Source organism: Cryptomeria japonica, chromosome 5 (assembly GCF_030272615.1).
Source record: "Cryptomeria japonica chromosome 5, Sugi_1.0, whole genome shotgun sequence".
In the NCBI taxonomy this organism is placed as follows: Eukaryota; Viridiplantae; Streptophyta; class Pinopsida; order Cupressales; family Cupressaceae; genus Cryptomeria; species Cryptomeria japonica.
Genome location: NC_081409.1, coordinates 140,280,612 through 140,288,693, shown reverse-complemented (window position 1 = coordinate 140,288,693; position 8,082 = coordinate 140,280,612). Strand labels below are relative to the sequence as shown.

The following is an 8,082-nucleotide window of genomic DNA, read 5'->3' as shown; positions in this document are numbered from 1 at the left end:
TCTGCAAACTCGTGTACTAAATTTATAAGATCCTTATTGGATGAAAACTTCAGAATTGTTTACTTAATCTATCAGCTTTTCTGCATTCTACGGGATATAGTCAGATTTGTCTGGCAAAAGATTAATCACTCGCATATACTATTTCCGTGGACGTTTAAACATTTTCCAGGGACCCTCAGAAATATTAACCGGAACTATTTTATATTCACGGTGACACTGGAAAGCTGTGCCCAGCTCATAGGGGGAACGTACCAGATAAGATTCTATTAGTTAAAAAATGAAATTTAAATATTTTGTTTTGAGAGACCTTTAACTTGACACAACTAAAAATCATTTTAATACTTTTGGATTATTTTCTATTTTTAATTTTTTTCTAGTAAGGGAAAGGATCTAGTAGTTGAGCATGTACCAATTGTTGTGAGGGTTGTTGATACCTTTTGTTCCAAAAATTGAACAAATAAAATCTATTGTTTGAAACAAAAAATATCAATTTTTGTTAGGAAATGTACCAACAATTGTTAGGAAATGTACCAATAGTTGTTAAGAAATGTACTAATATTGTAAAAAGTAACCAATCAAGTGATGCCATGTCAGTTGCACAACTATTGGGGTCTCTTTTGCACGCCTATTGGTCTCACTTGTTGGGGGGGCTGTTTTGGACACCTTGGCAAAAAGCATGCTAATGTGGCATCATATTTGATGATGTGGCCCTGAAACCTTAGTTATAAGCAAGGGACTTGCCAAGTAAGTTGTTGTAAACAAATCAGAGTGATTTGAAATTTCCAAGTAGGATTTTGAGAAGCGCGAAGTTAGGGTGCACAACTACTGGGTCCTTTCCCCTAGTTGTATTGATTATGATGATAAGATTAAGAGATTGTGATATTGATAGTATGTAAATATGGTAATTGAATTTAGAGGAAGAAGGTTTTATAAGAGATTTTTAAAGTGGAAATATGTGTTTATATTATGCAGATATGTAGTGGAGAATTTTTTTTTTTTAATATATTTTTTAGTGATAGTTTTAATTGACGTTTTGAATGTATAATTTTAGTATGTAATTAAAAATATATATTAATTCAAAATTCATTCTATCATTTTATTATATCATATTTTTAAAAACTTTTTAGAGACTTAATTTTTAATAGTCTACACATTTTGGACAAATGATCATATCCCTCATTTTACGAATTTGACTTCCTACACTCTAAGGTCAATAGTCTCGGGGTTTGATTGTTATCTATTAGCATGGGTGCTAGTAATTAAAAAATTATGTTTAGGATTTGTGAAGGGGAAAATTGATTCCCTAGGGTTTCCACCCAATGGATGAATACCACAAGAGATATTTTTTGCTTAGGGCCTTCACATTCAAAAGAGAATGGGGAATTTAGTATATCTAGTCATGAATTAGATCAAGACTCGATGCTAAGTGAATTTGGATTGAAGGGGAGATCCTCTTTTGTGAGTTGTAGTGCCAAAATTAGGTAAAATGCTGAAAAATGAAGGTAAAAACATGAAAATAGTGAGCTATAGTCGTAGGATTTTCACACGCACCTCGAATTAAGCAATATAAGTTGAATTAGACCTGCTCCCAAAAACTCCTAAAAAATTGTCGGGATTGTGGCGCATCACAACGGTCGTCCAAAATTTTCACACACCAAAGAGGGATGATTTGTCACTGTGAATGAAGCCTAATCTAAACATTATGATTTTGTATCTATTTCTTGCACATAGAAAGAAAGAGAAATGTGTTAGGAATAGGGGTTTTCCTTAGGTCAAACCCCAGTTTTGGAATGAACCATGAAATTGAAATGACCGAAAGGAAAGGATCTCCTTTTGAGGGAGATGCTGAGTTATGACTGAAAATTGAGCTATCATACCTCCTTATGAATTTTTGCTTGCCTCCACATGGAATTAGGGTTTAGGAAGTCTTCAACAAAATAGGATGAATAATGTCTCCTTCAATGCTTGAAACTTGACTTTACTGCCGCTCCTAAGCTAAAAGAAGACTCATTGCTACTTAATTGCTCTTGAATGCTTGGATGCTTGATCTCATGCATGCTTTTTGTTCATTGTGGATTGATGTGTTAGATGTCCAAATGAGAGGGGAAATCCTCTTTATATACTTTCTCGTCAATGAAATTAGCTATTTTTTTGACATGAGCCAACACGGAGAGGGAAATCTTGCTCATTTTTGAAATAGGACCCAAGGATCAAATTGGACCCAATTTAGGGAGGATCATGGCATGGCATCATGTTCCTACCCTATTTTTGGGGTAGGCATAAGGTGCTATGTGAGGTGCATTTTGAGTTTAGATGCCATTTGTGATGTGCAAGAGCATAATCAGGTCTTCAATCGAGCCGAGGGGTGCAAACACTAAGGTGAAGACCCAAATGTGGTCAAAATTGCAAAGGGTGCAATTTTATGATGCTACAAGATTATGTATTTAAAGACTCATCTTAAAAAATTATATGATCATATCATGTAATCAAAGAGCACACCACGAGATAATGGTCATAAGAGCATATAATCTCTTCTCCTTTTGCAAGTATATCACTCATCAATCCTCCTCTCTAATATTTGCAATGATTAATTTTTGTACAATCAATTAAGTGATAATCATTTGTCAAAGAACACAAGATCACTTTGAAATAGCCACTAATTGACACAACAATTTATTATAAACAATTGACTCAATGAAATTCATTATTATCTCACAATGATATCCATTTCCACCCATTTATCTCATTTCTTTTACTATGAATTTAGTTTTGAGGCTTGATTATGGTGTAAGGAAGTCTTGAACTTCTAACTTTATAAAAAGCTCCACAATGCTTCTTAAGACACCACTATTATCTTATAATTAAAAATTATCTAGCAATGATATTTGGAAGTGTAAAAGGCTTAAGATTGTTCTAGGTAGAATCATAAATATGAGGACACAAATCTTTCCATTAGTTAAAATCACTAATGTTAGTCCATAGAGTTGTAGGTTCCTAAATACCATCATCTTAGGAAATTGTAAAATAACATCATTGAATCAAGGAACAAAACACTAGATAATAGTCACAAGAGCATACAGGTTATGTGCACACCACCCAAAAAAAACATGAAAAAACAAGCAGTGCGTACGCGGTTCTAAAATTTGAAATCACCACGTATGCACTTAGGTTCATTGTTCTCGAGCCTAAAAAAAGATACCACGTACGCGCTCATAAGCCCTAAAAAACCATGTACACGGTACCTATCAAAAAAAGTTTTTAAAAAAAGGACTGGGTCTTATTTTCCCGTGACCACGACGTTTTTTCCTCCTTTTCCTCCATGAAACTGCAAACGGGTTGCCACATTTCTCCAGCAAACGCTATGGATCAAGGTTAGTTTTTCTTAATTTTTGTCTTTCTTTCTCGTTTATTCAATTTGTTTTACATTTTGAATTTAATTTTGTTTATTTTGATTAGGTTTTTTTTATTTTTTGTTTCAAAAACTAGATTCTGATAATCCACAACAACAACAAAATGCACCTCCTAAAAACCCCGAACAAAACCCACAAGATACACCTCCAGTTCCTCCTTTTGACCGTACACCTGAAACACAAGAGCAATTGATTAATCAATTAGGGAAAAACACGTCTAAAATAAATAGACCGATTAATAAATTTAAAACATCTAAGCTTGAGCATCATAAATCCCTCGCCACTAGCCTAGAAACATTAGCTAGTGGTGCCACAGTCGTTTCCACACAAATTACAAAATGGGGAAACTTTAGGGATATGTGTCGTCAATACTATGTTGGTGGGTTATCATATGAGGGAGTAAAAAATAAAAACATTAGTAAACAACAAATATGTGCCCCTTTTGTTGATCCTAAAGATGGCCAGTCGTTACCTCTTAATGCATAGAGGTTTCCCATACATTGGTGTACCAATGTGCAGATGAAGAATATTTTTTTGGTAGAGGTGGTGGATGGTCTTTGATGATCCACCTTTTAATAATTATGAGGTACCATTGTATTTTTTGAGAAAAGTATATTGCGAGTTTGTCCTCAATGTGCGGCCAAACATTTTTGATATGAGAGAGTTCCATGGTAGAGGTGGCAACTCTACCCAAGATAGACCTGGAGCCCGTAGGCAAGTAGCCCCGGAGATTCGTCGCCCCCTAACACCCAAACTCAAGGTGCATCAGGTTGCCCCAATAGAGTTGAAAGAGTCAATGGAGCCACAGACTCTTTAGGGGGCCACAACATTGACTGATTCCATCATCCAGCATGGGACACAGTTAGCACACCCTCTTGTATTGGATGATGAGCCATTAGTTGCTCTAGGTGGCGATAGAGAGCCCATTCAACATGTGTGTGCCAGTTGCTCAAGGATATGCTCAAGGACGGATGACACAACTACTACAAATGGATCCACATCTCATTCGTGCACGATTTACAGGAGTAGATGTCAAACCCACACGATTGAGGATGTGGCATTGACAAAGGAGTTGATGGAGATGTTGTTTGCCCATCAACTGCAGACACGGGCGTGTTGATTTGAATTCATAGCATTTTATTTATCAGTCACTTTAAATTTGTAATTACATAAATGAATTTTAATTTATACATCGATTTAAATTGATACAAATAATATGCATTTCAGGATACAACAACGATATCCCATACTCCTCGCACAGTTACTACAACTGCAACTTCAATACTTAAGGTATAAATTTTGTAACATGTTAAAATATAATAGTACACTTTAAATTAAAAAAAATTACAAGATATACTAACTATCTTTAAAGCTTGGTCCAATTTTTTGGTTTGTAGGTGTTAACAGGGGACCAAATGTCCCAGATTGATGACATCACGCTCTCAGGGATCGATTTTGGCCTACAAGGCTATACAGTATCATATTTTGTACACCCTTTTTTATGTATTGTTTTGATGGAATATGCAAGTCATTTCATTTTAGATTTTTAAAATTATGTTTAATATATTGTTTGTACTAATATCTCATGTTAATTTATTTTGTTAGGGTACCCTCTTCACATCTAGGCCTCGTTCTAAGCAAAAGAATTCCTCGAAGATGCCAAAACGTGGGAAGAAGGTAATTGAACACATTTCTAGTTGTACAATTGTTTGAAAATGTTGAAATTGTCTTAGTTGGGATTTGTAGATTAATTAGTGTTTTTTGTCTATTTTACATGTACAACGGTCATTGAGCTATGTGGATTTGTTGAATGCACCTGATTCGCCTGTGGATTGAGAGAGGGCAGAGGTATGTATCTCTACTTTATTTTCTTGATTTCATGATTATATGCACGTGTACATGTGAACAGTTGTTAAATTATAATCTTATAATTTTTTCATACTGGAAATATCCATAGTTGTTTCATCAATGGCGAGTCCTCCTCCATGCACTGGAGAAGCATCTCAATACTTATCATTATATTAATTATATTTAATATTTGATCATTTTTTGTATAGGTAATAGCGACAGTTTGTCCATCGATGGTGAGCCATCCTTAGTCCATTGGAGAAGCATCTCAGGCACCGATACATCATTGTTCTCTATATTATAGATTTTAAGTGTTTTTGATGTATTTATGTTAGTACATTGTATTAATTGTACATTTAATTTACAATAGCCCCCTTCGCAATTCAGGCATAACGTGGATCCTTTTAAGTTTGTCTTCAAGAAATCTCCTAAGAGTGACAAGAAGAGGAGAGCATTAGGTTCATACAGTAAATCAAATGTCTCTTCTTCAATTGCATTAGGTGCATTATGTTCTTTTGGTAAATCGAATTGAGATTTTGAGGATGAGATACCTTCTTCTCCCATTGTTCTTATGTCACGTAATTTCTTCATACGTTGCCTTTTTCTTTCCTTTTCAGCCTCTCGTTGTTCCATCGTTCCTTGCTTGTTCTTTCCCATGGTTGATATCAGTTGTTCTAAATAGAATAATCTTGCATATATATATAAACAAAATTTCATAAACAAACAAATAACCATAAATATGTATCTTATCATTATTTTTTTGAATCAAAACTATTAAACAATCATAATAATATTGACAAAACTAATAAGAACAACACTTCATTCATTTAAAATCATGCAAAAACAAAAAATTCACTTACTTCTATGTATAAAATAGTGATAGAAGTACAGACAGTTGCAATGGGGCCTTAAATGACCTCACAAACTTCTTTTGAGGTCATTGAGGCTCTTGGGCAAATAAAACTATGTCTAAGTACCGCAGACGTGGTATATTAATAACTGGATACGCGTTGTTAGTCACTAAAATGTTGGCAAGCCCAACGATATTTTTTTTCACCTTGTACGCACTCCTATGCCTTAAAAATGTTATGGCAGGGCAGCGAACTAACAAGCTCAATACCTCGTATGCACTATTTGTAGTAAATAAAATGTGAAGGAAAAGGGAGGGAGGGAGAGGGAGAGGGGGGAGAGGGAGAGGGAGAGAGAGAGGGAGGAGAGGGAGAGAGAAAGAGTGGGGAGGGAGAGAAGAAGAGAGAGAGAGGGAGAGAGAGAGATAAAGCAAGGTGGAGAGAGAGAGAGAGAGAGAGAGAGAGAGGCACCCTGTACGTGCTTGAGAGGGAAACAATACACATACATACACACATATGTGTGTATATGTATACTTAATATATTATATATTATTATATACATATATTATATATTATATAAATTATATATTATATTTGCATATACACATATTATATATACAATATCATATTATACATACTCCCAAATTTTAAACAAAAGTAGCGCATACGCGTTGTTTATAGTAAAAATAACGCGTACATGTTGTTTATAATAAATATAGCGCGTACGCGCTTCTTATACCATAGGTACCCCATACGCGCTTTTGACTGTTTAGGCTTTGAAATAGGCCTGGATGACAAAGCTATGGGTTGGAAGTTTGATTTCCCTCCATTTCCCTCCTTTTTGACGTGTTTTATTTTATCAACCTGGTTTCTGAACTTTGTCATTGGGTGAACTCACAATAATGGTTCCCACTTTTTTGCCACTTTTGACACTGAGATGTACATTTTTAAAATAATCTTCAACTTCCGAGAACTATAACTTTTAAACTATTAAAAATTTGAAGATGGTGTAAATTAGTGATTTCTAGCATTTTGTTTGTAGATTCTACATACATTTTTTTCAAATTTTTTTGAAGGATTTTTAAAAAAAATTTCCATCTCCCCCGAAAAGTAGTTTTTTACAACAAACTACATTTTTTAAGAGTGAGGTACCTCCCGAAACGTATAACTTTTTTTCTATAAATGATAAAAATTCAATTCTTTCGAATTTTGGTTTGTAACATCAATATCCAAGGCTTGCATTTGGTTTTATAGTGATATGTTCAATATTTTTCATTTTATAAAGTTTTGAAGTCCGACTAGTCATAATTTAGACATAGGTTTACGTTTGAACACATAACTTGTTCTATATAAATCGAAATTCTATTTTTTTTTTTTGTTAGAAAGAAGACATCAATACCAAGGGCATAGATATTTTTCAGAATTTTTTTGAATTAGTTTTTTATTTTTCCCAATGCGTTGAACAGAGAAGTTCATGTTCGATGAAAAACCAATTTTCCATAAAATTAAAAAAACAAGAACATAATAAATTCAAAATATAACAAAATTATACTCGTTGGAAAGCTTGCTCTGAGTACTACAATCTAATATTTTTGGGTTATCAAGATTATTTCATTCGTGCTTTGAACCAGAGCTCCGAAGTCATTAATTCTTCAGAATTCTGAAATTTTTTGGGAGAAACCTCAAATTAGAGGGTTCGAATGAACAGTACTTCGAGCGAATGGGGTTCGCTCGAATCCATTATGGTTCAAGCGAACCCCCATTCGCTCGAACCAATAGGCTTGATTTCGGCCCATACAAACTCACCCGCGGTTCGAGCGAACCCAGGTCCGCAACGTGGTTCGCTCGAACTCCCAGTGGTAGTTCGAGCGAATACCACTATTTCGCTCGAACACCTAGAAAATCGAAGTTCCCACTTTCGCCAAATTCCTTCGTTGGCAAAAGTGGGAACCAGCTTTGTGCATTCACCCCATTAT

The 8,082-nt window shown here is 34.7% G+C and overlaps 1 long non-coding RNA gene across 1 annotated transcript; it reads left to right on the top strand.

The window, feature by feature from the left end:
- Positions 1–4,634: 4,634 nt before the first annotated feature.
- LOC131875599 (uncharacterized) lies at positions 4,635–5,781 on the top strand. The gene is made up of 4 exons (XR_009372417.1): positions 4,635–4,700; positions 4,808–4,885; positions 5,016–5,258; positions 5,468–5,781. It is a non-coding gene; the product is annotated as an uncharacterized LOC131875599 (long non-coding RNA).
- Positions 5,782–8,082: the final 2,301 nt, after the last annotated feature.